The sequence below is a fragment of the Dermacentor andersoni genome, chromosome 11 (genome assembly GCF_023375885.2).
Source record: "Dermacentor andersoni chromosome 11, qqDerAnde1_hic_scaffold, whole genome shotgun sequence".
Classification (NCBI taxonomy): Eukaryota; Metazoa; Arthropoda; class Arachnida; order Ixodida; family Ixodidae; genus Dermacentor; species Dermacentor andersoni.
Window position 1 is genome coordinate 75,676,463 of NC_092824.1, and position 24,149 is coordinate 75,700,611.

Consider the following 24,149-nt stretch of genomic DNA (forward strand, 5'->3'; position numbering starts at 1 on the left):
CCGCTTCGAAAACTAAGGAGCTTGCCTTTGAACGCCGCCCCCCTCCCTCCCTCCCTCCCTCCCTCCAACCACACACGGCCTTTCGCGCGACCGAGGAGGGCGCGTCTGCTCTCCGCTTTCCCCCTTCTCTCGCGCCAGAGTGAGCCGCGATCGTCGAATTCCCTCGCGTACTTTCAGTGGCACATACAGCATACGACGCGCGGTGACATTGTTATCTCCCTTGCACTTTATACGGAACATCATGGCGACGGTAAAATTGCTCTCGAAGTGCCCATGTAACTGCTATCGCAATTATATAGCAACCGACGGCGCTTTCTGATCTGCTGGTGACCATTGCTCTACATTTGTTCGAGGTTAGATTGGAAAACGTTCCAGTAGTGTAGCCACGTAATATTAGTGAGTACGAACTTCCTTTCAAAGTGAAAAAGTGTAGATATCAGCAGAAAATGTAATAGAAGGAAATCAATAAATAGAAAGAAATCTGCATTCGCACGCTTTGATTGCTTGTGACAACATAATTTTTACGTGTTTTCTTTTTGATCAGTCTGTTCATTTCGAAACAGTTTAGGTAGCTAGCACTTAAACTTGACGTATTTTTCGCTGAAACAGTGAATACCATGTTTGTCTCGTTGGCTTTCTAATTGTATCTGTTGCTCCTGCTATGGTGTCGAATTTCTTTTCGAAAGCAACGTGATGTAGCATTGTCGACATTTTCCTAAAATCAGGATTGTTGCATCCGCTATTTTAATGATATCCCCTGTCATCGGCACTCTATAGTCAAAGCATGCTAACTCTGGCATTTTCTTTTTCTTTACTTCCAGTTCGTTCGAAAGGTAATTTACTGAATGATAAGATCAGTAATCATGTGTGGCAACTGAGGATCATATTGCTCTCAGTAAGCTTTAGGTGGCGTAACATGTTCTTACACGTATTGCTGTAGGATCATCGCAATCGCACGAACAGCAGATAAGCGAAGCTATGTTCGATGTTGGAACCCACATCGGGATAAGAAAAAGAGGCTGTTCTTCAAAACATACAAGTGAGCAGGAGGTGCCTTATGGAAGTAGAATAGGGGATAATAGCGCCCTAATATTAAGACTTTTTTTACACATGGGTGCGACCATAGGCGGTGAATATTGATCTCTCTCTCGAATTTAGACACTCATACCCGGTTGATGCAAAATAATAGGGCTAATTAATTTGGCAACAATTTTAAAAGCACCTATTATTTAGATTGTAAAATACGGGCTCTTGGTTTGTGCTCGAATGGAATCGCCTCGAGCACTTGTGTGTTTGCGCTCCGAAAGTGCAACGTATTCCCTTTTGGAAAGAATGAAAAATGCAGTTAGACGGTTAACAATTGCCAAATTGCTAAATATGGTTTCTACTTGAAGTAACGCCGCCCTGTTTAACTAAACGATTCAAGGCAACCCGTACTGCGCTAGCCACCACAGGCAAGCTGAAATAGCTCTAAAGTATAAAAGAAAGCCTCCAACATGTTTGTCCGGGGCTGCTCAGTAGTGCTGCGGAGGGCCTTCAGAATTCCTACAGGGACACGTTATAGTATTCAAGATATTTTGATGAATAACTATAGCCGAGTTCATTATTTCAATAAATGAAATATGTTTCAAATAAATCACGGAAAATTTAGCACGCAGTGTCCTTGAACATAAGATGTCGCTAAATGTATTGTTGAACCATAATCTTAACATACTATGAAATGTGTGGATACTATTGACAAACTTTGGCGTATCCTTCTCCCTGGCCCGCTGTCAAAGTCGTTTTCTTACGCTCCTGCTGGCTCACCGTACAAAGCAGCTTTAAACAAATTAAAACTCATTGTTCTTTTGTTCTGCTACGAAACACTTTTGTTGCCGTTCATATTGTTACCGACGGGAGAAAATAAACATTCAGTACTGAAATGGCGTCACAAGCAATGCGATGCCCTTTCACCGCCTCCACTTTCTTTATTCACCGGGCTAAGTTTATTCGCTGCTTTTGGAATCAAAGCCCAGCGCCGGCGTTTTCTATACAACTATTTGCTGGCACCATCTCGCGTTCACGATACAGCTGGCCTTTATGAGGCAGATCCTTTGTTTATCATATGCTGTCACGTGAGTTCCAATGTTTGAGTAAGCCCGCATAACCGGACAGTGAGCTTCGAAAAGAGTTCGAAGGTGTTTTGTTCAAGTTGGGAGTTGGGGGTAAACTTTCGAACTTTAGCGTGTGGCTTACGCCTCGTTTAGCATAAGCAGCGGGTCACGCTGAACTGTGCTTTGTTTTCAAGGACGAGCGTAAGAGGGAAAATCAATACTTGAAAAACATCGCCATTTAAGTGACACTAACTCTCATCAAACTTTATCTGCGTCATTCCAGTAATTCCACATATTTGGCGCTCAATTTCAATATAATTTTTGAGGAATCTGTATAATTTGCATATACATTACGAGTAAATGAAGAAACGTACTAAAAGCATCATGTTATTGGATAGCATCTAGACGCGACGTTCCAAACCGAAAGAAAAATCAGCTTATGTTATGAAGATGTTATTATTAGGTTCTTGAGAAATATGAGAAATATTCATTTAAGCTGAAAGGTACATGTCTTCAATAACGAAGTGCTGATCTTGCCATCGTGATAGTGGAATTATTAAACCAGAAAAGATGTGACATCTAATGACAGGCAGCGACACCACGCCGAAGTTCCCTCACCATGTCGCTATCACAGTATCACTTTAACAGTGCACTCAAAGAAACACAACTACATTGTTTTGTTTTGTTTTTAAATACTTAGCTTAGCAAGTGGCGATAACTTTTCTAGCCGGAAAACGACCAAAGGTTTAGCTAAGCTTTGCCATCTCTGTTGTGAGATTGTCGCGCCGGTGGTGGAGTATGGTCGCGAAATTAAAACCAAAATAGATTACTTCTTGTTGCATTATCTTTTCTGTAATATGTTAAACTTCTCCGGCAAATAGTATAGTGGCAAAGATATCCAGGTACTCTACACTGACTTAGGGTTGTTCTGTAAGGTCCGTTTAATTTGTTTATAGCTTGTGCTAATATAGTTAAATAATGGTAAAAGCGTTTAGGGAGCGAGTGTTTTATGCGATCCGACTAACAAAATTATACCTGAACATTTGTGTAAGGTGTAATTTTGCTGTCCGCAACAAGAAGAGATGGCGCTCGTGCGCAAGTGCACCACGTAAGTTGCGCGGCACGCTCTCTTAAATACCAGAGACACGCTACTTCGCAACAAAAATATTAAGAGAAAATAAACATTTATAACACAACTAATATGCGTCACGGAGACACTGGAAGTCGTGCTGGTTTTTAAGGATACAAAGATACGAACCGCGCTACAACCCTGGCACGATGAACCGAACTTCGAGGAACGTCGTCGTGTCATCAGCCAAGAGCATTAGTGTCATTTCTCATTCCGGATGCAGCCGAGACTAACCTTTTATGTGTATTTGTTTGGCGAAGCGATTCACAGGCTTCTAACGGGCAAGCTTTGAGGGGGCATTCAAAGTTACATCAATCACGCAAATGAGCTTAATGCAAAAGAGCTCGAGTAATGGTGCTGCCGGTGGAGCATCGTGTTGTGATGCTCAAAGTCACCCTGTAGTCTACTTTGCGAGATGTTTACAGACACAATGCTCGTTCCGTGATGGCGGCATAAGCTGCGAGACCTCACTGCAAAAAAAAAAAAGAAAGCACAGCGAAATACGTTAGCATTTTCTAAACGCAACCGGCTCACGAGACGTAAATTGTTTCGGCTCTTGCAATGCGTGAACACTGCCAAATACTCGATCTTCGGAAGAGCCACGCATGAATACCGCATTCTCGCGTGCGAATTATCAATAAAGTATGCACGCGATTAGTTCCTTCGCAAGCAATTCATCAGCAGGCTCGAATTAATCTGTGCAGATGAAGGCTTGATTTCGATACTTTCTGTCACTTCTATGTTGAAGCACTTTAATGCTAGAAACCTCATACAAGCACGGGGATGAGAACAAAATTTATGAGGCCATTTTTTTATCTCGACATAGTCTGGTGGCTTCAAATAACGGTTCCTAAGAGAGGCCATTGGAATTTTATTCGTTATAGAAAACAAAGATAAAAAGAATTGCGTTTACCGCATCATGAATGTCGTAACGAAAAGCAAAACCAAAAAAAATCGTGGTAAATCTTTGAAATTACTATTTGCCAATAAACAAAGGAAAAACTGGCAACAAGAATCGCAGTCAGACTATCCGTTTAAGTAAAAGAGATGGAGAAGCAATCGCAATATATGATGAAATAATATTTCCAAGATACGAGACATTTACTGTATAAAATGTGCAGCAATATTCGTCCTCTGCACATTTCTGAAACACAGGATCGCTCAGAAAGCTATGCTTGCGAATCGATTAATTCCTAGAGACCCCCTTAGAATGTACTAAACGCACTGGTGCCACCTACACCTCGCGTTAAAGGTGCCTCCTCGTCAGGGCAATTGTTTGGTGAGAGGTTTGCCTCCATAAGCGCTCACTGATAGCGGTTCAATGAGTAGAAAGCCTGTAATGTAGCAAGGATCAGGAATGACGTACATGTATTGCCACAGGGCTACAATTTCAATATAGGTTGTATTTTGTAGCCGATACAGGGAGCATCTTTTTTAATGATTATGTACAGTGCTATAACGCCAATTCACGCCCCTCATGCTCAACTGTCGTACCTGCTGGTGTTCAACCACCAGCCATGTAGTAAAGATATACAGTCGAACGTCTTTACAACGAAGTGTTTCGGGCCTCTGCGATTGTTCGTTATATAGGTCGCTTAGTTGTAAAAGTCGAGCGTTGCACAGTTCACAATAGAACCAGGAAAGAATTATTCCTTCTTTATACAAATGATTCCGTTGTAGTGGCATCCGACTCTAGTAAGTGCGAGCGTGTTGTGTGCTATTTTTAACCTTCTGCAACCACGGCTGTAAGGCTAGAAGAAGAAAAAGAACAGTGCACTAAATAATGAAGTTCAAATAATTCTGTTTGCCCTCTCAGTTCGCCTCTACTCTTTGAGATTCTAAAACGCGGTGCCATTCGACACATCTCGCCGCTGTGACACCGATGCAAATGGTGAACGATCTCAAATGCCGAAACGTTTCCACAAGTGTTTTACATTTTCCATGCATTTAGGCGAGAGAGCGAGAGAGAGATAAGATCTATTAATACAAAAAGAACTAAAGCCCAAGTCCGGGTCTCCTGGTAGGCTCTTGCCTCCTGGCCCGGCATGTTCTTGACGCGCTCCCCAGGAGCGGCCACTAGAGCTTTTCAAACTTTCGTGGGAGAGTGGTCCACTCGTCAAACCTTTCGGGACGCTGGTTGTGTGGCACTTTAGAAAGCATTGTCTTTCTGAAGAGGGAGTTGGCAGGGCACTCCCCACAAGGTGTGTTTATTTTATGGACATGACTCGCACTGTTTGCAGGTGTTTCCTCCAGGGTCCCTGCTAACATAATGTGTATAGTGTGGTGCGAGTAATGTGTGTGTGTGCTCTACGCATGATTGAGGCGTCCTCTCTCGAATGCATGTAGGAGGGTGTGTTAAGAAGTGTTCATGCTTCCCTGCGACACTTCAAAATATGTAGCCTTTTATTCGGCTGTACCTTCCGCTCTTCTGTGGGTTTGCGAGTGTCTTCAACAGGCCAAAGGATATGAGGTCCTGGATTTTCTGCGTGGGAGAGCTGGTGTGCTCTTAAACTTCATCGCCGTCCTTGATGGCATGGAACCCATTCTACAGGTACTATCGGCGTCAAATGTAACGCGAGCAGCGGAGCGCTTAACCGAAGCTAAAGTGTGCGTCGAGCCATCCCAATTCACAGGTGCTCACTTCCGGTTTGACTGCCCCGCGCGATGATGTTCCCCTATACTGCGACATTTTGGTTTCTGTCCTAGTTCCCTTTTATTTGAAAGCGAGAAAAGGCGACGGCGCAATAAAGATGACAGACCAATCTGTGCAACGCGCACCTCTCTTCGCGTTTCATTTGGCATAGTATATACGCTTTCTCCGTACTGGGCGATACTGCTCTCCCTATACTATGATAGTTAAGCGTCTGTTTTCTTCAATTTTTCTTTTGTCGCTTTCAAATGAAAGAGGCACAGAACAAAAATTAAAAGGGGTAGCATTATCGTGCAGTGCGTTCAAACCGGATGAGTGCGCCTGCTGATGGTGATGACCGGACGGTGCGCACTGTAACTTCTTGTGCTGTCCGCTGTTCACGTTTCATTTGACGCCGATAGCACGTGTATAAGGTCGTGAGCATGCATGTACATGTAGGGCTTTGCGCTTATGTGTAAAGGCAGGTCATCATTTTGAATTTCTCTGCAAGCGTCTGAGCTGTCTATTCGGATTGTAATTGTGTCAGATGCATGTATCATTTCCGTTATGGGAAGCACTATCGCCTGCAATTCCGCGTCGTGAGGCGTTGGAACTCTCAAGTAACATTTCACTAGTCTCGAGTCATGGCCCACAACTGCTCCTTTGCTGCTTTCGGCGCTATGACTGGCATCTATATAGTATGTGTATTTATCTTCTGTCTGTTGCATTATATTTATTCTTTTGGCCGTCGTTTTCGATTATTTTCCGGGTGCGTGCTTTTTTTTTAATTTGATCAACTTTTCCCCTTGGCAAATCATCATATGGTGGTAATTTCGCCGGAATTAAGGCTATGTTAGCGGTTACGTATCCCAGTATGTTCATGATTCATCCACCTTGATGAGATGATTGAAGTCTTTGTATTTGCGCCTGATTGTGGAGGTCTATTTCCTTTTCTAGTGAGTTAAAGAGCCCGGTTGCTTCAATTTTATGGTTGGGTGGGAACTTAAGAATTCCCAGGGCAAGTCTAGCACAATTCCAAGTATGATGTTCATCTTTTTGGGGGAGAAAATGACAGTAGCTCGTCTATTTGATTGCAAAAGTCAAAGCCGCTGTTATGGGCTCTCGGTTTCCGGAAAGCAGCGCAGCCTCGATTACAAGCGCAGCTCGCGCTTTTCAAGCAGGCACTGGACTAGACATATGGCCACACAGGAGCTCTAACTCGGTGGGCTCGTATATATGCGCCTTCTTTCCTTCATCAGTCACCGCTTCTATTCTTCCCCGCCCCATTCTGCAGCGCAGAGTACGAGGCCAGAGTGAGGTCTTTGTGAAGTCTTTGCCTTCCTTGAAATACATGGTCGCCTCAACTCGCCACTGAACCATTCCTCTTCAAACGAGACGCGCTCTCGTTGACAAAATAGCGACATTAAGTTTGGTCCCACGCCATGCTGTAAACTCTACCCTTACGAAACGGCCATCCCACTTTGAGATAGCAAATTGCAGTTGTACGCGTTTTCATACGTAATCACATTCTGAAGAGCACCTGGCGTCCCCAATCTAAAGTACTTACCATACACGCTCGAGCGTGCAGCCCGACAGCTTTTCAGTTATATTAACGGACCGCATCATTCTCTCGAAGAAAATCTTCATTGGCTCTAAGAAGTAAGGACTGTTGGGATTTAAGAGCAAAACTGACACTCTGCAAAGGACAGCGCACGTAATTGTAACCAGGCTAGGGTTCGCGAATTTGCACAATCGTTGTTCTATGAGGACCCTATTCCAAACGCTAAGCACACTTTCTCTTTACTGAGAGCGGGGGCAAAATGTGTCGCGTTCCTTCGACCACTACACGAGCAGAGAATTTGCTGAAGCTTACCAGATTTCATTTTCAGTAGAACCCGTAAAACTAGCATATTTTCCTGAAGCACACTTTTTTTTTTACCCAATATTATAGTCACTTAACCAATGATGACAAAACACTAGGCCTGACCATGTAGGCCCAAGCACGTAGGTAGGTCTAAGCGGGTAGGCCTAAGCCGGAAACTATCGAATGCACGTTCCATATGCCCACCCTCTTCAGGTGTTCGTTTCATTACAAAACAAATGCCTCTCGACCTAATTACAAATAATTAATTAAAAAATAACTGCTTGAAGGAGGCAATCCTACTATCAACCATGATAGCAGCCTAGTTATTACAAAAAAATTATAGTAGCTTCATTTGACCTGGAAGCAAACAAACTGCGATTTTCCCGTAGGGCGTTTGCGAAGGCTTAGGAATATGAATGTAGGAAACGCATGAAAGGGGGGGGGGGAGGCATAAATGTGATGATTGTCTTTTCCACACATAAAGTTCGATGGTATAACATCGATGACGAGTGCAAATCTGTAACGAAGAGGGTACCGAGGATACTTTTTTCTTTGTATCTTCAAGCAGTCTTGGGTCCAAATTCCTGCAGCTTTTATTTCTTATGAACCGTTCATCATAGGTTTGCTGCTTTCGGTAACATTTAAAACAGCTCGACTGTCTGATATCCTCTCCTAAGAATAGTTATTATTTTGAGAACGTTTTTGTGAATACCGACCTTATTTTCTAGGCCCTGCTCTTTTCAGTTATTTCTTTATAGAACTGCAAGTTCAACCTATAAATAGGAAAGACCAGCATGCATCTGGTATTTGCAAGTGCTGCAACTATAACGCGACCCAATCGCAGACAAATAATAATTGCCCGAGAAGTAGCTTGCTCCAAGCATACCACCGCTGTCTATGCGGGAAATTTTTCTCTGGCTATTTAAGCGATCTAAACTCATTGTTGAGCTCATAATACTGTGCCTACAAAAGCGTTGAAGAACCGATACTGACGCTACGCACAGCTATGGAGAGCTTCAACTCACAACTTGGCCTGGCTTTATGCCGCACTCTAGTGCAGCGTCTCCTCCAAAAACGACAATATATTTTATCTAAAGAGCACAACACTGTCGAAAGTGATCACGTCTTTCTTTTCAGCCTCGCGGTCCTAGAGGCAAGGACCTGCGATCTCCGCAGTGGATTATTCCTTTCGTTACATAACCACACGTGCTTTGAAGTGCATCCCTTCGCGGTTCAGAGAAGCAAAACAACCCGGGACTTAATGCAGATACCTGAAACCACGGTTTCAGACAGGGTTTTGCAGTCGATGTATCGCAACACGCATATAATTGGTTGCGGCCACTGCGTGATCTCTGGCGACAAGGTCACTGTGACGTCATTGTTACAGTATGTACATGCCTGAAATTGCGTCGAGCCGTAAGTTAGTATAAAAGAAAACTGAATAAAATGTGTCAATTTAGCTTTCATGCAGCTCATGTGATTAGTTTATCTCGGTATTGGTCCGATGGACTGAATAGCTGCTCTTGCGTTTTTTGTCGAAGTTATGCCACAACGCTCTGCGACTCAAGCGTTATTCGAAAATTTCCACGAGAAGATCTAAGAAAAGTAATTTCTGTTCAGGAAGGCGCTGCTCACCAGATCGCTGTGCTCGCGCGAATAATGTTTCAGTAGTAACTCTGCCGTTGGAAGAATGAGCGCTTCTTAGGAATGATGACATATGCAGTCTGTGGAACTCAACGAGCGGTCCCTTTATATAAAGAAAAAGGTTGCGATCAGTGCGCCTAGCGAAAATTTGCGTGAGCAGTGGTGTCACAGCGAATGAGGTGTGGTCAGTAGCATTCTTGCCGAAATGCAGTCACAGTCCAAATGTACACACTTCAGGAGGTCCATTCTAACGTCTTCAGTAATGCTATGTACATTAGTGTGCGCCACTTGTTACTGTCAACAGTGGCGGCTGATTGCAAAAAATAGAGACACGTGCATTGATCGCTGCGCCCCTTCAATTGCCTTTGTACTCATTCCGCTCCGTTAAACTTCCACATGTGTTAAGTACTACCGCAAGCGATCAGTTTGTTGTAGACTCACTACCCCTTTAAAAGGCGGTTCGACGTGCCGCGTTGTTTAAGCAGTTGTTAAAAAAACAATCCTTTTCTTTTCCTTCTTCGTAATGCTTGTAGCGCGTAATTACCTTGTGTGTGCACTTTCAGCCGTTGATTGAAATAAGTTTAGTGGAGAACTCAACACAGCGGATTGCACAAAAAATTTTAGTTCAATATCTAGAACTAATTAGAAAATGCGCAGAACATCAAGCTATACTAGCAAATTTTTTTCAATAAATTCTGCAGTACCTCCCTATAACACTATGTAACTTTCACACAATTGATTGCACATAACATTCGAAGTGGAAGGAGCTTATGGTAGTTCGCATAGATTTTTTTCTCTCTGTTAGAAAAGTAAATGCGAACACTCACAACAGACACTAGTGGAATTGCCTTAAATAATTTCAAGCATCGTGACAGTCCTCCTTTTCTCATTTAAGCAATCTATGATAAATCATGAGAGACACGATCATTATTTCAATCCTTTTTCTCCTCCTCCCTGCGTAGGGAACCAAACGGGACGCGCTTCTCCTTGGCCTTTCTATAATTTCTCTCTCTGTCCTGCACCTCCTCTGCAGCAGATGATATACAAAATGACAACAGCATTTCACAGGTTACTTGAGGAGAAAAGGAAGGCTTTGTTCCTTATGACGTTTATGGCTTTCAAATTATCTTCATTTTTCTCAGAATGAGGCGATGGCAAGCTCAAAGGGTTCTGCGTTTCTCCCGAGAGCTTGAAGGTCAGTTGCGTGAACTTTTTTGCTTGTTGTGGTTCCAAGCAAATATGCTTGTAATGTCGTAAATGGTATCTTATCAGCCTCATGCGCACAGGAAAGGGGGGAGGAAGAGGGGGCAATTGCTTTGGTGCGCTTCAGACCAGACCTGCGAAACGGATTGCGTGAGATGAAGGTGAGAACGATGGGAGTAGTAATTGGAATACAGGTGCTGATGAGTTCCGGAAAATGCTCGAGGTCTGACCTTTCCCGAATCTCTTCTGTTTTCCGTAAGTTCTGGCACCGACCGATAACATTCAGCAGAAAACAGATGGACATCTGACATTTTCACGCGAGTATCTGCAAGGAGTTCGAAAACGTTCTGCGTAATTCAGCTGTTGTTGAGAACTGCTGCGGGGCAGGAGTGATCGGAAAGTGATGAGAAAAGTGAATTCTTCCCAGCACTCATCCAAAAAAAGAAAGAAATGACACGATAGGAGGGCGTCGCGGATGTGCAAGAATTCTATGCCCCGTATTAATTATCAGCCTTCCTAGGCGATAAACTTTAGCAGAAGGTTCCTACTGAAGAAGTCGTTATAGCTTGATGACAGTAGAACAGGTGTAGCTATCGGTAAAATAAGATAGGGAGTGGTAAACGAACAGAACAAACAATCCAAAATTCAATGTACGCGAGGCATTTTGTCGACGGCTTTGTTTTCTTATGATTTGTCTGAAACTTTCATTTAATGTGTAGCGGGGCATCAACTGCACCAATTTATGTTACATTTATTGTTGCATATAACAAAAAAGTAGTTCAGGTCTAACGAGCCGACCTTTTATTCGGACAATCATATTTTTAAGATATTGTTGTAAACCACGAAGTTGCAAAAGAACCAGCATAAAGTTTACAACATTGTGAGCGGATAACATAAATGTCATCACAAATATTGGAAACGCATCTGTTCAGATATCGCACGCCGACATTTTTGATGTACTATACAATGCCCTCAGTATTACAGTTAATTTATGAGTGGGACGTTTTCGAAAGTCTCTTAAAGATTGTCACAACGTAACCTAAACGTAAACCTAAACAACACATAGGTCGACTTGAGATGCCTTAACATATACAGCTAAAAGAACTTTCGTATCTCTTTGTGGTGCTGAGTTGCAGATTCGTAAAAATTGAGTTTCATTTAAAAACAGGTTTTATCAAAAAAAAAAAAAAAAGGACCGCTTCTTAGGACCAGTAGAACTCGGCTTTCTCTCGGTAACTCAACAAATTTTATATATTTGGATCGAGTGGCTGTTCTATAAGGGTATTTCCGTGTTTCACACGTAAATGGTTAGCGTGCTTCGAGCTAACCCGTTTGCCTCTTAATTAGAAGCTTGTTTTTATGATTTGGCGGTTAGCCTCACTTGCCGCCGTCTTCTATACTTTTATTTTATACCAGTGGTAGGAACCGTATAGTTGAACTCTCGAATATACGACTAATGTATTTTAAGAGCTTGTTTTTGGCGTATATTCGCCCTGTTAAAATGAAGCCGTACTTGCTGTAGGCGTGGCGGCAACTGCACTCGTGTCTGTAATTGGAAACCCCGATAGTCTCTGTTAGTCCCTGTCTCACTTGTTATAACATTGCCCGAGTGTGCGAGTGTGCAGAAAAATGCAGTTATTTCTCGCTGGTCTTCGCAGTGTCTTGGTCTCTTTATACATGTTGCACAGTAGAGCGTTATTAAATTAGAGTGTTCCATTACTACGTTGACGCTAGTCGCGACGTTTATTACTATTCTCTGCAAAGTTGTCTGGCATATTCTTACTTGTTCCTTCATCCAATTTGTGCAGAATATGTGGCTATCTTTTATATTGATATACATTTGCGGTTTCATGTTTTATTCGGTAATGTTTGATCAACGGGGCTGTCGGCTGTGTTCAGATAATGGTATCTGACCAGTCGCTACAAAACGCGGGCAAAAGAAGAAACGAAAAGTGTCCATGTTTCGCTTCGCTGTGCCAGGTACCATTTCATGATGACCAAGCAACAACCACATATCGCCACCCTCGTTGTGTTGAGATAAGGACAGTCTAAGGTGTGTCGCGACTGTGTTTAGTATCCCGCGAATATATGGGGTTGGAAAATGTCTCTGTAGAAAACAATCTTAGTTTTGTGAAACTTAGCACGGATTTCTTGGGGAAAAAAGATATTTTTTTCCTTAAATGTGGAAACGAGCATTTTAACGACTTGTAGATTTTACAAAGTATAAGGCCTGTCACTCTAAAATTAACGCATTGTACCCTGTAAAATATTTTTGTCAAATCTATGCCATTAGTACTATTGGCACACCCGAAGTTGAAATTATGTCGTTGACGGTATATTTTTGCAAAATTGCCAAGCTTTAGTTTTTCAGCAACTGCCTCTGATCGACACGGAAATCAGTGGCTTTTTTGAGCCTTTTTAGCTTGGGCGGTGAAGCTGAAAAATATTTCTGAAAAATTTTCAAAATGTTTGTCACAAGATAAAAAGAAGAAGTATGGGGTTACATAACGTATTTATTTCGATGTAAAATCACAAAAAAGTCAAAATTGTAAAAGTAACGAAAATTGAAACACTTTGCAGACATTTAAAAAAACAGTGATCGCCGCTTCTTATGAAAATTGTATGTTATACCTACCCAGTGCTGTTAATCTGCTACTTCAATAAAATAGATTACGATATATTATTAAAGTGAGAAAATTGAACCCATCTTAAGACTCGTGCGTAGTCATCGCAACGATGTGTCTCATTCTAATACTAAAAGAATTGCACTCGTATTGGATACTGAACTCGTTATTTTTGTTGTAGTAAAGCAGAGCGACTCGCATTGTCTCCTGTTTGCACCATTTCAGCCACAAAATGACATGAGCTCGAGTTAACGGGGCTCCTCGATCCGTATTCCTACTATGGTACGTTGAGGTACAAGCACGCGAGAGCGCGTACAGCAAGATTTTTGAGACCTGACGGAGGAACCTGTTTCTGACTTTGATCTCTAATCACATCTTCTATCTGAAATGCCCCCCTTGTACATGAACGATGCAGAAGCCTAGTGGGAAAGCACTATGACGACACTGCAGTGGAAGAGCTAGCTAGGTTCAGATGAGCAAAGTCGCAAACGGGTCGAAAACATCTTTCACTTTCACCTAAATGTTTATATTAGGTATAAACATCTTTACAAACCGCGGAACTTCGACTACTTTTCCAACGAACTTTTTCTCAAGAACAAGAAAATTTAACTGAGACAAGGTGCAAGACCTTTACGAGTCGCAAAACTGCGATCGCTTTCTATGCTTTCTGCTATCTAAATACCAAACAGCGCTTCTTTCTTTAACACAGAGGCCAGAGTGTAATCAAAATTCTTGCTTAGCTTGATCTCTGAGAATGGTTCAGCGAAACGAATATTTGCCGTCACGCTATATACGACCAAAAGGCGTAGAAACTCTCTTTTCATTACATACTTTCCCGTATAGTATGCCCGATGTCACTCAGTTAATCACATGTCTTGCATGACGTCCAAATTAAATTCTCTTGGTAATAGGGTTCAGCATGTTCCGCACGCCTCGCGAGGCTGCTGTGAGAATGACATCTCCTAATCGACTGTGGAATGAGTGGATTGGAAGGGAAATAAGCAGGAGGCCTGTTAGCGCGAGAAGACGAACGAGAAACCAGAAATTTGCATCGCTGGTGAGACGACCTTCTTATTCTGCTGATGGCAGTGTAGGTAAAGTGATTGTGTTCCCACCATATCGTTCCTGTTTTTATCTTTTTCTGTTCATTTTTTTATGAATTCGCGAAATCGCCCCACAACAGAGAGAATATATGAAATGTACAAACACGCTTTTTATTACGCTCAGCTGAAGTTGTAGAGAAAACAAAGTTGGCGAATGAGCCTGAGTTGCGACCGCGTGTGTAGAATAACGATTTGAAAAGGTATAATTTCGTAGTAAGCGTTTGACATATGTAATGTTCATTAAACTGAATTTGAAAGCAACTCGAAAGTATAAGAAGCGAAAATTTTCTCCCTTCTACTATGTAAACTTAAGCTTGGTTAACCAAGTAGATTGAAAGAACGAGTTCTCAAGAAATGAAGCACGCAACTACATGTTTTCACCCATTTTAGGCTCCCTAGGAATTACCGCTAAGAATACATACGTGCCCATCAAATTCGTGCTAGAAGCCTGGTAGGATTTAATTAGGTCACTGTGATGGTGCATTATGGCCCTCAGCCAGCTTCTTAACCCATTCATTCAGATTCCAAAAGCTGTGAGAACAGCTCGACTGTGCTAAGACACTCTGAACTTGATCGTGGGTTGCAACAATGTTGTTACAGTGTAGTCGGAGATTACTTAATTCCTAAAGGTCATGCTGTCAATGTACTCGCCTTTAAAGACTTGTAACATGGTGCAGCGCCACTACTCTGATCGGCACGACAAAACTTGATACGAAGGTGCACCAGAACACCGTATTTGAACAGTTATGCTAACTGAAGCGTGATGAGCAGCCTACAGTGGGCATTTAATTAACGTACGCATCCCGTGCTGCCGTTTGCCACCGCTATTCTCCCCTATAGCACGCAAGCGAATTCTTTTCGCAGCATTCACACTGCCCTGTGAATAATAGTGGTTCCTAAATGGCTGAAAGGGGCATGGTGCTTTTTCTAAGCATCATATTTTAGGCGAAGCAGTCATCTCCTGATGCGGTGTGAATGCCATCGGCAGAAAGCTGCAGTCTCGGCCAGGAGAGAGGGCCGACCACAAGCGATCCGGCCAAGGCTGCGGTTAATAACCGGCCATAACTGCAGTTATTACTATGTGTGAAGGCTACATTGGCGGAAGCCGTAATTCGGGTGGTATAGATATTACCAAGAACTCACTATATCACTTAATGATCGACATCACTGCTATTCCGTCGGCAAGCACGACACAGTGCGGATCATGCCTGGTGTGTATCATCGAAACATGCAAATTTCATGCTTGAGACTGCTCAAATGATAATAAAAAGGTTGCAGTGGCATACGAAAAGCAAGTTCTCATATTTTAATCTTCACCACTTCTTCAGCACACGTCGACTCACTATTTGGCCTATTAATGAATCCATACGGCCACGTTACAAGTTTGCTACTATTATCTGTGCTCTCTTCGAACTTAAAACACATGCGACTAATGACCAGTGGCAAATGGATAAATATATGAAACTTCCCTGTGAAAAAAATGCAGTTTCAAGTGGGTACCTCATATGTCAGGACTTGAGCACAAATACTCTCAATCTATTTTACTATTCTCCGGTATTTGAATGCTCAAACATATTTTTTTTTATTGCAAATGCTTCAATTAAACACAAACAGCGTTCAAAATAAAAGTCACGGTAAGAATGTTGGTAATATGCCTCGATTTTGTCTTCGTCGTCAGTTTGCTTTGTATCGTCGTCGGTTTGCTTTGTAACTTGTAAGCGCGCCTTGCATCATTGTTGTAATCTTCTGCACCCTAGCACCTTACTTATGTAGGGAGGTAATAGATTTGAGAGAACCTAGGCATACTGCTCTTCCCTGGACCGGTGTTCCAGTTAGATGTCTTCAGATATGATTTGTTGTTGACAAGAAGCTGCTCAAGATGATTAAATGTGGCTCGAAATTAGGTAAAGAAGAAAGCTCTTGGTGTTTTCTATATATGTATATATTGTAGTGGGTAATATGCCTGTTGCACTGTAGTTGTAGTGGGCAATATGCATGTGGCACTGTGCGGACTGCCACCGCTGCGGCGCGAGACACGAGCTCGGGCTGTTGATGCGAAGCGCTAGGACTCGTGAACTAGAGCTACCTGTGATACCCCGACGAGCTGCAATAAACCCTATTTCATTTGGTGGAGCTGCGGGGTAACCTGGAAAACTGGAACTCCGAAGCCGGACGCTACCGACTGCTGCGACCATGCCTGACGAAACCACCCAGGAAGATGCACCACAGCCTCCGACGGTCATCGTTTCCGGTGCATTGCGCCAGCGTGATCCTGCCATCTTTAGCGGCACCGATGATCATGACGTGGAGGATTGGTTGTCATCTTACGAACGGCTGAGCCAGCATAACAAGTGGGACGACGTCACCAAGTTGCACAACGTGCTGTTTTACTTAACCGGCGTCGCGAACCTCTGGTTCCGAAACCACGAACACGATTTCACAACGTGGAGCAGATTCAAGACAAGTTTCACAGAAGTGTTCGGGCGCCCCGCTGTCCGCAAGCTTCACGCAGAACAACGCTTACGGGGGCGCGCGCAACATCACGGTGAAACGTTCACAAGTTACATCGAAGATGTCATTGACCTGTGTAAGCGCGTGAATCCGTCAATGGCGGAACAGGACAAGATAAAACACATTATGAAAGGCATTGATGAGGACGCATTTCAAATGTTGTTAGCGAAGGATCCGCGTACCGTGGCCGAAGTTATCAATTTGTGCCAAAGTTTTGACGAGCTACGGAAACAACGCATCTTAGCTCGGCGCCCACCGCCTACGGAAGACTCGTTAGCAGCATTGGTTATTGGCGACAACCACACAACTTTGCTGACGCAAATAAAAGAATTTGTGCGCGAGGAGGTCGCGCGACAGCTCTCGATTTTGCCGACCACGGAGAAGCCTTCTCAATATTTGGCTCCAGCGATCCGACAGATAATTCAAGAGCAAGTGACCGAAGCTCTTCCACCTCCGTGTCAGCCGGCTCCCGTGGCCGCGCCTCTGACGTATGCTGAAGCCGCTGCACGGGCGCCTCGTCTGCCGGGATTCTTTCCTCCGCCTTCAGCGCCTCTCCAGCCGGTGTTCTCTCATCCGCCTTCGCCTCGCCAGCAGGTGGCTCCCTTTTTCAGCGCACAGCAGCAAGGCACAAATCCTTGGCGCACTCCTGACAACCGCCCAATATGCTTTGCCTGTGGTACACCGGGACATGTAGCGCGCTTCTGCCGCCGGCGCTTGCTGGCCTTCGTGGGCACCGCGCGACCACCCAGCTCCGGCTTCCGACCATTCCGTGTGCCTCAGCGACCACCACCGGAAGTCTACGCTGCTGATGACATACCAGCACCGCAGTCACAGTTCTACAATACTCGTCGCTCGCCTTCACCTCGTCGGCGCTCACTCTCACCCATGCGTCGTAGGCCCAGTGCCATTACTACTGAGGCGGAAAACTGATTTCCGCAGTTCCTGAGGCACGAACTGCGTCATCGTCGGAACATCCAAGTCCTCGTTTTCCCCCGCTAACGTTATTGAAGTGTCTGTTGATGGCATCAAATGTCTTGCGCTCGTCGATACAGGTGCTGCTGTATCCGTGATTAGTGAGAAACTTTGCCGTCAATTACGGAAAGTGACCATGATGCCTTCGGTACTATTGCTTAGAACAGCCAGTGCACAACAAGTTCAGCCAGTCGCTATGTGCACTGCCAGGGTGCTGATTCGAGACATTTTGTATTCGATTGATTTCTTTGTGCTAACTTGTTGCTCCCACGATGTGATTCTCGGTTGGGATTTTCTGTCGCGCCATCACGCCGTCATTGACTGTGCACGTGCTGAGGTTCAGTTCTCCGTTCTGTGCGATTTGCCATCTCACGACTTTCAAGTTCGTGATGTTACCAGGATCTGTGTAGCTTCAGATACCGACCTTCCCCCTCACAGCGCGGTATTTGTCCCTCTTTCATGCGCATCGCTTGCCGAAGCGACGGTCATGTTTTCACCCGCTGCCGTCTTCATTCGCCGCCAGCCTATATTGTTGCCTTTCGCCCTCCTCACGGTTCACCATGGGGCTGCAGAAATACTGATTTCTAACCCAAATTCGTACACTTTGGCTTTGCACTGTGGCGAGACTATTGGTACCATCGAGTCTGTGGACGCTGACGCTATTGTGCATTTCCCCATGGCCGACGACGTCGATACTGCCAACGTAACAGCACTGACGCCCCATGTGTCATCTAACCGAGTCCCACCGGATGTTTTTTGTCGCTCTATTGCCGATGACCTCGAGCCGACGCAACGTGAGCGGCTTATTACTCTTTTAAATTCTTTTCATGCCTCTTTTGACTGCAACCAAGCATCATTAGGCCGTACAAGTACCGTCTCTCACCACATTGACACGGGACATCACGCACCATTACGCCAGCGTCCGTACCGCGTGTCATCCACCGAGCGTCGTGTCATCGCCAAGCAAGTTGAAGACATGCTTGAACGTGGTGTTATCAAGCCATCCTGCAGCCCTTGGTCGTCTCCTGTAGTACTCATTAAGAAAAAAGATGGCTCGATTCGTTTCTGTGTGGACTATCGTCGCCTCAACAAGATTACACGAAAAGATGTCTATCCTCTACCACGCATAGATGACGCCCTGGATTGTCTTCATGGTGCCGAATTCTTTTCTTCTTTGGACTTGCGATCGGGCTATTGGCAAGTGCCAGTCGATGAATCCGACCGCTCGAAGACAGCTTTCATTACGCCTGATGGCCTGTATGAGTTTACAGTAATGCCATTCGGTCTCTGCAATGCACCCGCGACTTTCGAAAGGATGATGGACAATATTCTACGAGGCCTCAAATGGAAGACCTGCTTGTGTTATTTAGACGACGTGGTAGTTTTCTCCCCTGATTTCACCACTCACCTCTCTCGTCTACGCGAAGTCCTTACTTGCCTTACCACCGCCGGCCTTCAACTTAACTTGAAAAAGTGCCGCTTCGGAGCCCGCCAGCTTACCACACTTGGCCATGTCGTGTCCAAAGACGGCGTCCTTCCCGACCCTGACAAACTTCGTGCTGTCGCAGAATTTCCGCGGCCAACTACAGTGAAAGAGCTCCGAAGTTTTGTCGGTCTGTGCTCTTATTTTCGACGCTTTGTGCGCAATTTTGCCTGCATCATCGCTCCCCTGACGAAGCTCCTGGCTGGCCCTGGTGACCTTCGCGACTGGACTCCGGCATGTGACCAAGCCTTCACCACTCTGCGTCGTCGGCTTACCTCACCGCCTGTTCTACGCCACTACGACCCGAGTGCACCGACTGAAGTTCATACCGACGCCAGCGGCGTTGGTCTTGGAGCCGTCCTTGCACAACGGAAGCCTGGCTTTCCAGAATATGTGGTTGCATATGCGAGTCGTGCCCTCACGAAGGCAGAAACCAATTATTCTGTCACGGAAAAAGAATGTTTGGCTATAGTTTGGGCCTTAAACAAATTTCGCCCTTACTTGTATGGCCGTCCGTTCGACGTTGTGACAGACCACCACGCGCTGTGCTGGCTTGCGTCACTGAAAGACCCGTCGGGGCGTCTCGGACGTTGGGCTCTTCGGCTCCAAGAATTTGACATTCGCGTCATTTATCGATCCGGGCGCCAACATTCTGATGCAGATGCGCTCTCCCGTTCGCCCATGCGATCCGACGAAACGCCACCTTCATCCTTACAGTGCCCGGTTCCTACGCTTGCTGTTACTGACATGCCGTCTGAACAGAGAAAAGATCCGTGGATTGTCTCTCTCATTGACATTCTTAGCAGTTCTTCAACGTCGACATGCCCTCGAGCCCTTCGTCGCCAAGCCACCCACTTCGTGCTACGGGACGCCATCTTGTACCGCCGAAACTATCAGCCAAACGGTCGCAAATGGCTGCTAGTCATCCCTCGCCATTTGCGTTCCGACGTATGCACGTATTTCCATGCAGACCCACAACAAGCTCATGCTGGCGTCCTGAAAACCTACGAGCGGCTCCGCCAGCGGTACTACTGGCGCGGCATGTGTTCTTATGTCCGCAAATACATTCGATCATGTGCAGCTTGTCAGCGACGGAAGACATCTTCTCATGCGACAGGCCCTCTGCAACCTTTACCCTGTCCTGCACGCCCTTTTGATCGGGTTGGCATCGACCTTTATGGGCCTCTTCCATGCAGTGCTAACGGAAATCGTTGGATAATTGTCGCCGTAGACCACCTGACCAGATATGCTGAAACTGCTGCACTTGCTTCGGCTGCTGCTCGCGACGTGGCCGCATTCATCTTACGGCATTTCGTCTTACGGCACGGCGCACCGCGAGAACTGCTCAGTGACCGAGGCCGTGTCTTCTTGTCCGAAGTTATTAATGAGCTACTCGCCGCGTGCCGCACTATTCACCGCACCACTACGGCGTATCACCCACAAACTAACGGTCTAACGGAACGATTCAACCGCACTCTTGGGGACATGCTCACCATGTATGTTGCGTCTGATCATTCCAATTGGGACGATGTCCTCCCTTTTGTGACGTACGCATACAATACCGCCGTTCAGGCTACCACAGGCTTCTCACCATTTTTCCTTCTTTATGGGCGTGAACCATCCACTACCCTCGACACCGTACTACCATATCACCCGGATGCCTCTGAATTCACCCCTCTTTCCGAAGTTGCTCGCCATGCTGAAGAGTGCCGCCAACTGGCTCGCTCGTTCACGTCGGATACCCAAGGAATCCACAAAGATCGCCACGACAACGATCAGCCCACACAGTCCTTCGCCGTGGACTCTCACATCTGGCTTCGGCTGCCCTTCCAAGCTCCAGGCCTTAGCCCAAAGCTTGCTCCGAAATATCAAGGTCCGTACCGGATCGTCGCGTGTACTTCGCCTGTGAATTATGTGGTCGAACCGGTGACGCCATCTTCGGACAAACGCCGCCGTGGCCGCGAGACCGTTCACGTCAGCCGCCTGAAGCCGTACCACGACCCCCTTATCGTATCGTCGCCTTAGGTCGCCAGGATGGCTCCTCTTCGCCGCGGGGGAAGTTGTAGTGGGTAATATGCCTGTTGCACTGTAGTTGTAGTGGGCAATATGCATGTGGCACTGTGCGGACTGCCACCGCTGCGGCGCGAGACACGAGCTCGGGCTGTTGATGCGAAGCGCTAGGACTCGTGAACTAGAGCTACCTGCGATACCCCGACGAGCTGCAATAAACCCTATTTCAATATATATATATATATGAGAACAATGCATATTAAAATTCGAAAGGGAAGCTCATTGGGGTCAATGTCTAGAATGGTGGTGGTGGTGGTGGTGGTGGTGGTGGTGGTGGTGGTGATGTTGAAGCAGGCGGGGTTAGCCTGCCATCGACCATACCATGCTGAATACGCCGGTTCTCGTCTAGAATGTCTCTTGCCACGGTAGGCGATTACGCACTCATTCCAAGAATACACCACTGAGATACGTGCTCTTGTAATTGACAAAGGTGTTAAGAATTCTTTCCTCGAACAACTGAGCTGATGAAGCAGCCTTCGTTGTCTATACTTCATTTTGTACTTTTATGCGTATATGCATATAGGGTGATCCCCAGGCATGTGCACAAGCTTAAAGATTTCTTCCTCTTTTTTAAAGAAAAACGTATTCTTCTGTGGCAGCCTTTCTTTTATAACAAGAACAAGACCAATAACGATGTGGCGATTGCGCAAGGGATTGCTCGAGGTTTCCTTATTGAACCTTCATGCAAGCTTGGAGAGGCGGGCTGCACAGTCGACGGGAGTGTGCAAGTAGTCGTCAAGTTCATCGCAGGCATCGGTCACGACAGACTTCAGTGAACCGATACTTTTGACTTGAAGTAACTGAGGCATCCTCCTACAATACATACTGCAAGAGGCACGCAGCGTGCTTGGCTGCAAAATCGACGAAGCCGAGCGAATTCACCCTGACACTCCGCTCAGTCGGCTTTGCGGCAGAGCCAGGAGATTGCGTTGCCTTCCGTGGCTTACCAATATACATGCGCGAAAATATGCGTGATCATGTTGTGCAACTGTGCACACATCATAGCGTGGAGCATATACGGCTCCGAGTGGAACCAACAATACACACGTAGAAAACAAAGTAAGAAATGCGTAAACGATAGGAAAGAAAGAGATGTAAATATAGTGCATGCACGTCCTTTTTATTTAAATCCCGGGTTACATCATTTCATTTCGCCAAAAAGAAAGATTCGAATTCAGTAGAAGCGCAATTTCTCTTGCAGGAAAGCGCACGCAAAGCACCTACAGCCGTAAATGTCGAAGTTGTAATGAAAAAAAAAAAAAATTAGTGTCGGCAGTTCGGAGGCAAATATTTCTTCAGCCGGACATTTACGCCCCTAGCATTGCCAGAAAATTAGGTTCAATGTAAAGAATACAAGAGGTTTGGCGGCGTACACGAATTATTGTTGAGTAGTTTGCAGCCACCAATAATTTGCCGTAGAGCTTTCTTGCACGCGCATCTGCTGCAGTTGCTTACGTTCAATTCCTTTCATCGTCGCCTTAGATCTTGCCCTTATATATTAGTTAAAATGGAAGGCTCCCATTGTCCACATGCATATCCCTAGAAAAACGCAGCCATGTATACTTGTCGCCATAGACAACAGACAGCAAATAGCCCTTCATCGGGCAATGTTTCTAGGCGTGCGCGATGAAACAGTCCTTACTTCTGAGAGAAAGGAAAATGCCTATTTGAATAATTAGCAGAATCACGCTAATTACCCGTTTCTTTATCATTTCTTTATTTGCTTGTTTTAATAAACAACCAGTTACCCACTACGTTACTGTATTAGTTGGCAAACGGTGAAACGTGCACCCATATAAATATGGGGTGCAAAAGAGCTTCACCTTTAAGTTTGTATTTAACATAGAAACAAGATTCAAACTCAGTTTTCTTTTCTTTGTTTGGTTGTGTGTGTGCAATGCAGTTCTCACCGATGACCTCGTAGATATTGTATGTGTTAGGAATGCTACAAGAGAGTAGAAGGGCAAAATAATTGTTATTCCCCATAGAGATCAACTCTCTTGTCGAACTCGTAGGCCTTGGCCAACTGACAAACACACGAATCTGAGACCTCACCAAATCTGAATCCAGGAGACTCAACGTTGATGTCAGCTCTTTCTCGACACTGGTCAGTGCATCAAATGTGCATCAATGAGTCACGTTGAAATGCTAATAAGCATGAAAATACCATATTGGAATCTGCTTTCAATTAGTTGTTAACATTGAAGGAAACAGACACGTAATTGAGCATCTACAACTCTGCAAGTGAGGCTTGACCTCTGTTTAGAAACGTGTAGCTCATTCACACGGGCGATCGAGCAGCTGGCGACTGAGCCAAAACAGATGCTCACCGATCCGAACGACCATATGCGGACATATATAAGAACGGTCGTTTGGCGTGCGACTTGATCGCGCAGCCCCTGTGAGTGACCAGTTGGAATGAGGCTTTATTGTTTTTTATTTTTCACTAACTCTTTCTTTACTGCTTGTATGCAGGTGACTGCCTTTCATTTATTTGTAAGAAGGTAATCGCACTTTGTGCAGTACAATTCAATGATGAGTGTCATTGTATGCGATGATCATTGTACATTGAATGAAGCGAATGACAGTGATGAGGTAACCTAAACCTGTGCAATCGTCAGTATTGTTGTGCAGCTTTAACCACTATGAAAACATGTGAACCTCTTGCTCGAATGTCAAACAGCAACACTATATGCGAGAGGTGCGACACCTGTGGGAAGTCTATACAATTCACCTAACCACTGTAATATGGGCACCATAGAACAGGAATCCGTGCGAGACAATTCTACGAGCTCTGGGCTAAACTGTCACAGCTAATGCGCAT

The 24,149-nt window shown here is 45.0% G+C and overlaps 1 long non-coding RNA gene across 2 annotated transcripts in view; it reads left to right on the top strand.

Annotated features, from left to right (window-relative positions):
- Window positions 1-24,149, top strand: part of LOC140214098 (uncharacterized) — a 174,747-nt gene that overhangs the window by 150,006 nt on the left and 592 nt on the right. The gene's annotated exons all lie outside the window — the stretch shown is intronic.